Source organism: Adiantum capillus-veneris, chromosome 2 (assembly GCF_014529385.1).
Source record: "Adiantum capillus-veneris isolate H3 chromosome 2, ASM1452938v2, whole genome shotgun sequence".
NCBI lineage: Eukaryota > Viridiplantae > Streptophyta > Polypodiopsida > Polypodiales > Pteridaceae > Adiantum > Adiantum capillus-veneris.
In genome coordinates this window covers 180661005-180669988 of record NC_140932.1, presented here as the reverse complement: position 1 = coordinate 180669988, position 8984 = coordinate 180661005, and positions in this window count along the sequence as shown.

The window sequence follows — 8984 nt, the reverse complement described above, 5'->3', positions numbered from 1 at the left end:
TTTTGAATGCATTCCGTGGATAATAGATGTCATTAAGGCACAACTAACTGGGGAAAAACTCCAAGTAGATGGCATAGGGGAGTTTGAAGTTGATTGGCACTTAGGTGGCGATTTGAAAACAATCAAGTGCATTCTTGAGTGCAAACAAGAGGCAGGAGCTCTATTTCCTTGTCCATTTTACATTAAGGGCTATAAGGGGAATGCACGCAAGATCGCAATGGTCGATGAAACAGAGGAAGATGATAATTCACAAATTACACGTGTGTGGGAGCATTCGGTTCTACGATGTCCTATGCTGGAGGAGCCCAATCGTGCTACAAAAGACAATGAATGGAACCCTATAATTAACTTCCCTCTCAAAAATGTGGCACACTTCATGCTTTTATGCGCATCTTTGATCGTTTATTAAAACTTCATATTGATTATGCCTTTACAAAGAATCCTATGGAGAGGTCGTTTGATGCTATCTCAAAAGTGGAAGGGCTCTTAAATTCAATAGGTTGTCATGGGACCAACACCTCCATTGTTGCACAGAAGAACAATGCAAGCGCTTAGGAAGTGGCCCAACCAGTGTCCATGAGTGTACTAAAGACAAGGCGTTTTTTGAAGAGGTTTCGGTCCAAGGAAAGGGGTGTTGCTACCGGAACATCAACATCTGAAGGTGGATGGGAGTTGTGGAAGGATCTCTACAAGTATACAATGGACAATGATAGCAATGCAAGTGTTGTGCTTAGCCGACAACATGTTTGGGCGGTATTCAAAAAGATGATGAAGATAGTACAACTTGCAAGCACAACCAGTGAGCAACGACAAGAATTCCAAAATTTGGTGGTGGAGTTCACAAAGATAGTTGTACATTACACACTATATGGTGAGTGCTTGCTATTCCGACTTGGTCTGTACTATGCTTTAGTTTTGATCATCGATGTGTTGTGGCTTTTTGGACAGCACATCCTCGATACCCATGGTGCATACTTTATGAACATGTATGGTACATTGGATCTTTGGAGCAGGCAAGGTATAGAAAAGTCACACTATCGTGCCAAAGGTGTCTACTTCAAGAATACAAGACATGGAGGAGGTTTAGTGCACTCATGCTATCTTTAGGAAATGTTCAAGTGGTTTTATCGCACCACATTTGGACACAAAATGTCGATTGAACGTGCAAAGTCATCGCGCTTGGCAAAAGAAACCCGTTGACTGGCCCAAGTTCGTCCCTCATAACGCTAGAGATTGTTTTCATTGTTTGATTGTTTATGAAATTTTAGAAGTGTATGTTTCGTTCTATGTTTTTGAATAGTTCTCCAATTTCATGTGGTTTTAAAATTCAAAAGATTATTTTGTCGTGCTTTTAGCGGCTCTTTTCCACCATGTGAACCCACCCTTATATGGCCACCCTATATAAAGAGATACCCCCCCCCCCCCCCCCCCCCTTTCAAACACATAACACTCCTTCCCTCACCGAACACCACAAGCTCTAAGAAGTCCCCCAAACGTACTTTCACGATGGCAAGGACAAAACAAACTGTAAAGAAGAATCCTAAGACCATTGAGGTGCGCAAAAAGCAGAAGATGCATGCAAATTGACAACCTGAAGAGCTAGCTGACTCAGATCATGAGACGGACACGTCGGATGAATGTGCACCATGGGAAGGGGAGGACATTCCAGTGAACCATAGGGTGGGCGGGAAGACATTGCGAGGCGAAATGGGCCCAAGGCCATTTGACCCAGGTCGCCCCACCATGGCCGGCAAGTCACTGCCTAGTGGAATGGGTGCCAGGCCTTCTGATCAACACAACGATGATGAGCATAGCAGTGAAGATGAGAATTATGATCCAGATGAAGATGCCCCCCAGCCACCTCCCAAGCGCCGTCGAAAGTCAAAATTCTATAGGAAGCTGCAAAGAGCAAAGCCACAAGGAGCTCAGAGGCCCCCACAATATCGACCTCAAAAAACAAGATGATTTTGTGGAGCGTATTGCTGAGATCCGGCATTACCAGAAGACAGCAGACCTGCTTATTAGGAAAGCACCTTTTGCACGGACATGTAAAGAAGTGCTACAAAGCTACAACAGAGAGCTTTGGATGTCTGCAATTGCCCTCGATCAATTCAGGAGGCTGCAGAGGTTTATTTGTTCAGTCTCTTTGAAGACACATTCTTATGTGCTATCCATGCCAAGCGTGTAACAATCATTGCCAAGGACATGCAACTTGTACGTCGCCTAAGGCAGGACTGATACCTTTGATGTCAAAACCTTTTTTTTGTAACTAACTTTTGTATTGGAATCAATCTACTTTGGAACCCTTGTACTAGATTCAAGTTTTCTTGAGAACTCAATATATTTTCACTTTGCGACAAATACAATCTGTCTCTTTTTGTCCAATTTTATTGTCCATTTGTCTACATTTATTTTGTTAAATGGTTGAAGGTGAGATGCTAATCAATTGTACAAAAGGATAATCAACTGGCAACCAAAGCTAACAAATTATTTTGTTTGGCTTGAAATTGTCCATTATGTAAATATATTGCTTTGTATATGCCAAAAACTTCCAAAGCTTGAGAAATTTGTGTTGTCCACAAGACAACAAGAATTGGCTAGATAGCAGTCTTGCAGGGCCAATTCTCGCTGCCTTGTGGACACAGTGGAAATTGCATGAAATGTCAAATTCAGGGCACACTTGTACAAAAAAAGCTATTGTATGCAAATTTTTTGACAAAGATTTTTCAATGTACAAAATCAAATTTCAAACAGTTTCCTTGTCATTCACTGAACATGAACAAAACAAGAAATTGAACTTTGCAAAGATCATGGAGAACAGAGATAATTTTCATTTAAAATCTTGTACATCTTGCTTAACGATCTTTTGACAAGAGGCGCTTTGCAACCTCTCTACGATGTTCTATAACATTGGGTAGAATGGATGTCAGTACAGAAGCAGCTATAGCTTAGGTATTGTCAACCCCCAAAGCTTGACAAAGAGTTGTGCGTGTTATGACCTTGCCCGCAGAAGTCAGTGCCAGAAGTGGCAATTGCCAGTGATTTTTTCGTGCAAGAATAATTACATGGGCTGTTTGAGGGATGATGGCTAAACATAGGAGTTTACTTGCGGCCTTCAGCACCAACAAACAAAATGGCCATTCGTGGAGAAATCCTTGTGAATTATGCACACCTCTTGCATTGGTAGTTTGCTTATGTAGGTAGTGTGCTAGGGCATCTTGAGGCCCAAACACCATGCGCTCTCCCGCCTTCCGGCTAGCCCAAAGGTCCATGTCCAAAACATCTTGCAAAATTTTAATTAACCAAAAGCAAAGAAGAAAGGTTGAAATCAACGTAGAAGATGCTTAGTATTACCTCTTGTTGCTTATCCTCATCATCCATTGTTGGTGTGTCTTCAAGGTTGATAGAGGATTTTCTCTCATCCACCTTGCGGGGGCTCTGCGAACTAGGCGAATCAGAGCAGATAGGAGTTTGTTTGGAAAAAAATTTGGCTTGTGTGGCAACTAACTCCTCGTCCGTGACTTTTCTCGCTGCTCTGCAGCGAGAATGTCCGCTATCACAAGCGCAATTGTGTCAGCAACAGAGTCCCCCAATGGAAGCAGCTTGTCATCCAGAGCTTCTGGTGTAGGATCAAGGGGGAACTCCATCTTGGTGCATATGAAGCTAAGACACTCATCTAGTCGGACACCAGAAGCCTTTTCAAGATCATGAGAATATATACTCCTCATCTTCTATAATTATGTTTCTGAGACGGCAAATCTCCACTTCAAGCATTGCAGCAGGGTCACGGCACTCGGGGTCGGACACCTCGAAGGTTCCAGCAATCTGCTCTCTCATTGCAACTGCTTCTTCCAAGCCATGGAGATATTTGGAAGCTTGCAGTCTTCGCTCACTTTGGAGATCTATAGGCGCAGCCTTGGGATCTATACGATCCGCCAGCACCCCACCCACTGCCAAATGGGGATCTCCATCTCCTCCGAGGAGGGCTCCTCATTGAGGAGGAAGAAGAGAGTGGAAATATTGGACAAGAAAGATTGCCCAATTTTTCCCTTCTTGAAGGAGTCTGCAACTTCCTTTGTCGCTTGACGGAAGTGGTTTGCCTCTTTTGCAATCGATTCAAAGCGAGCTAGTCTCTTTGAAAATGTGTGTCATCCTTGTGGATGTAGCGAAGCAGATCGCATGGTAACCACAGCATGGCGTTGTCTTCAAAGCTCACAGCATACTTGAGTATGTGCACGTATATACTCTATGATGTCGTGAAAAGTGTCATTGTGGAGTTGCATGGTTTTTTGCAAGTCCACTGTGCGGGTAAATAAGCCGTGAAGATCACTCCGTTCAACATATTCGGTGTCCTCAAAGAAAAGAAGAGACCCCGAAAGGGGTGTGTGTGTCTCTTCCGATGCTACTGCTGCGTGGGAGGAGGATGCACTAGCATGTGCTGCCATGGCTCTTTGTGTGTGTGTGTGTGTGTGTGTGTGTGTGTGTGTGTGTGTGTGTGTGTGTGTGTGTGTGTGTGTCTTCTTTCTGTCTCTCTCAAGTGTTGACAGAATAATAAGAAGCCCCCTCTCCTTCATATACCTCCCCACCCCCCCACCCCCCTGCTTGCTGCAAAGAAATACACCATCCCAAAGCTCTTTGATATACGTACAAACACACATGGGTGCGCACACAAACACCCAAACAAAATCTAAAAAAATTAATCAACGAAGGTGATACTATAATGACAAAAAAATTTTGAATTTCCATTAAATAGAAGGCTTTACGTGGCATTAGAGTCGGTTACATTGATCTATTAGATCAACTTAAAGATAGTGTGCTGCCAACCCTCCACTCCTCTTGAACTTTCATGGTTGCCTCCATCCACCTACCAATCTGAAACAACAAATATGATTTTTGGCACATATATACTAAACTGACCTTTTGCCGATTGAGACGAAAGTAAGCATCTATGATTCTTCGTAGCCCAAGATAATCAAGTGTTCCCGTATGTTGGTGAGTGTTTAGTGTTCACTGAATTGCACAATCTCAGAAACACCATTTGACAAAGTAACGGGCATGTCAAATTTCACAAAATTAGCAACACTAGATTGTAATCCACTTTTCACTCTTTCACATCCACCACTCATAGTGAAAACGTAAGTACAAAGTAGTGTGCACTTTCAAATATCGTATCCCTATATGTGAAGCGCCCACCTTACACTTGTATTTATCTCCTTGGTGCATTCTCTCAACCATTCTCCAATTATCTCCAAATATCAGTTTTAGTGCTTCATACATTACATTCTTGCTACAAAACATAGTAGGTGTGACACATAATGGAAATGTCTTGAACAGGTGTACAAAAACATGAACGGGACAGCACCAACTAAGCCCTATTGATCTGGAAGCCTTCCCAAATTTTAATGAGGAGCAAATATCAGAAATCATCTTCTCCTTCACTAAGAAAAGTGACCACGCATCGGGTTGTGGCCATTGCAGACTCGGTAATGAAGGTTTGTCAACAACAATGATCTTACCATATCCATCCTTTGAGGCCGGCACTACATACGTCTGTGAGTAGAAGAAGATTTTGCGTTGCAGCCGAATCGAAGGTGGCGAGTTGGGAAGCATCATAACACCAATGTCCGCATGAAGAGCATTGAAGGTTCCTGTTGAGACTCTTGATTGGTTGTTCCTCAACAAGGTCGGATGGGAATATATCTATAATAACACCAAAAACTATTAAATAAAAAACAAATAACAAGGGTTTACTGTCATAATAATCAATATCTAATTCTCCTAAATGATTTTCTCATATTAAACTGATCATTTAATGTGGGGAAGTGCCAGGGGAGAAAAAGCTAGAATATTGGTTAAGCTAGCAGACCGGCACAGTAGGGATCCAAAGGAGGGAAAATAGGGATCCAAAGGGGGGGCCATCTGCAAAAGATCCATGTGCAACAATGGGCTAAAAAGACCCTAAGGTTCAGCCCATTAAGACTTCCAAAATGCTAAGGTTCCAAAATTCAAAGGTTGTGTCCAAAGGTCAATCCTAGGGAAATTGGATGCTTTGTGTGTGACCAAAAAGTCTTTTCAAATCCCTACATAGGAGGGGGCGAGCCTTGGGAGTAGGGGATGAGAGAGAAATTCACACACACACACACACAGGCTCCCTTTGCAAAAAGGGAATTATGGACACATGTGAGCTCGCTAGCCCAGATGCCCACAAGGTGTGCCCAATTCCTATTGGATGGCCTTGGAGGTGGACCAATGAGATTTAGGCTAGAGTAAATCCAGTTTAATTAATTTAAAAACACTTAATAAAATAACCAATGAGAATTAAGTCCTCTAGAAGACTATTGGACAGTCTCCCAAGGGGTCTATTGAGCATTCAGCAGCCCAATGGCTTGCCTGATTCCTATTGGCCAGGAGGCAAAGGGGTACAATGAGAGTTTAGTTTAATTATTAAATTACCTAAAGCTCTCACAAAAGGGGAAAGGGGGACACATGTCAATAGTCTATCACTTATGCTGCTTAATAATCATTGGCTTGACTTGGGGAGGGCCAATGGGGAGATAGAAAGAGCAAATAGCAAGAGGGCTCGCCCAAGAGAGAGAGGGGGTGATTTTTGCAAGGCATTATCACACACACACTCTCACACAGCCTATGTGATAAGTAAAGAAGACTAATGGAGAGCTCATCACCTACTCCAAGCTTGTGAGATAGAAGCCTACATCGACACACTCTTGGCATGTGGATGCAAATCCAACCAAGAGCCAAGCTTCAATGCATGTTCATCTCCTCTACCATGCTAATTACTACCATGCTCATCTCCTCTACCATGCTAATTACTAAGCTAAGCTATGCTAATATGAGTGATTATGTGAGGAGATGTACATCTTTCTCGTAAGATACTCCTTCCTCTCAATCTACTCTCATACCTTGCTAGCTCTCACCATGTTCGAAGGTGTGTGAGGTCTTGGGTCTGAGACCGGGGATAATTATAGTTGTGTTTGCTAAGTGTTTTGCTTGGTGCATGAAGCTTTCATCTTCATTGCACTAGCTAGTCTTGAAGGAACACAAAGAATTGTATTGTACAATGTCTCTCTTGATGGGAGAAACCATAATACAAAGCCTTTTGGAGGGGGGACCGGCTCCATGCAAATCCGGTCCTCAACTGTTGTCAATTGCTTAATTTCTCTCTCTTTTGAAAGTATTGTTCATGCTATCTAACTAGGTGTTATGCTTTTTGTTGCTCTCTCCATCCAAGCACTCTTGTAATTCTCATTAGGAATCTATTCTAATGAAATGCCCACTATGTTCATGCTAATTTCCGCTACACACAAGTTATTAGGCCATTAAATGTTACATTTACAATCAGCAAAAACCAACAATGTTTTACGATTTACAACGTATTGGGAAATCTCTTGAGCTTCCATTTCTCAATTAGCGCATGGAACGCCAAGAGTACACCTGTTGAACAATGGCCACTGTGCCATTGACTCTATGGTTTTTGAAACCAAGAATTCTCCCCTTCCAATGTTCGTCAAGGTTGCCACGGTTTCAAACTCGATGTGGCCCAATAGCTGCAGGTTGCATGAAGATCCAAGATCCTTTAAAACTTACACCTGCGACACACATTCCCCATCAAAGTCCCTAGTGTTATGCAAGCAAAATGCCTCTATCTCATCCTTTGGATTCCTTGAAGTGGAGGGGGTTGAAATGGAAGCCCCAGAAGAAGAAGAGCTATGGTGTTAGAGAGAGAGGCATGTTGTTTTAGGAATGAAATGAGAATGAATGGTTAAAAGGGAACAAAGGGGAGAAGAGTAGTTCAAATGGATGGTGTGGATGAAAGGGGGAGACAGGTCGTGCAACTATGGAAAGCTTCCATTTGTGACGTAGGTATGGAAAGCTTGGCGGGAGGAGGAGAAGTGGCTAATGGGGAGCAAGGGGAGAAGAAGTAGTTCAAAGGGATGGTGTGGATGAAGGGGGAGACAAGTGGTGTAGCTATGGAAAGCTTCCTCGTGTGCTGTAGCTATGGAAAGCTTGGAGGCAGAAGGAGAAAAGAGAAGAGAGAAGAAGTAGAATAGAGGGTATTGCTGAGAAATGCAGATTTTGGTCAAAGAAAATAGTTTTTTTTACCATATATTTGGTTAGGAGAGCTTCTGGAGAGTGAAAAGTGAGATTTAGAGATTTTCACAAAAATTTGAAATTTTAGGGTTACTTTATGGGAGCCCATGAAAGTGAAGGAACCCCCTCCCCCGTTCCCCCCTTTTCCCCCATCTCTCTCTTTCTAGGGGAAAAAGCTATAATGAGGGAACAAATAGGCCCCATGCACCCTACTACCCTACCTTTTGAGAGGGTATAGTTGTGGCCACCACCCTCTTGCTATTGGTCCATGCTTAATCACCCCTTAAGCTAAAGGGCCCTTTTGGGGTTCATATTTTTCCTAATGTTCAACAAGCTTGGAGAAGGAGATGGAGTTCTTGTGCTTTCACACAAGTGAGAATGTGTGAAAAATGAGTGTGTAAGAGAGTGTATAACCCCAAGCACACCCCCTTGCTTGCTTTGGTCCACCCCTCGTAGCTCAAGCTTGAAGCTCGTTGGACCCCTCTAAGCCTAGCCAATCACATGCACAATACATCTCAAGCAACATGGATAGCATTAGGACAAGTGTCCTCCTTACCTCTTTGAAATAGAGAACGTGAAAATATCTAGATATTTGTGGAATTGAACTAGAAGCTCATTGGACCCCTCTTTAGCCAATCCAATAGGATTCAAGCACACCATGTGGCTAAGCATAGGGAGAGCTTGACATGTGTCCATGTGCCCCTTGAAAAGGGGGTGCCCTTTGGGTGAGTGGAAGGTAAACTCAAAGATTCCCCTAACTTTGGGGCTTTCCTCCTCCCTTGCATTAGGAAAATTTGAACTTATTTTTGGGCCTTTTAAGAGTTCCACATCATCAAAGTTTACAAAAGAAAGCAACCCTAGACCCCTCTAAATAA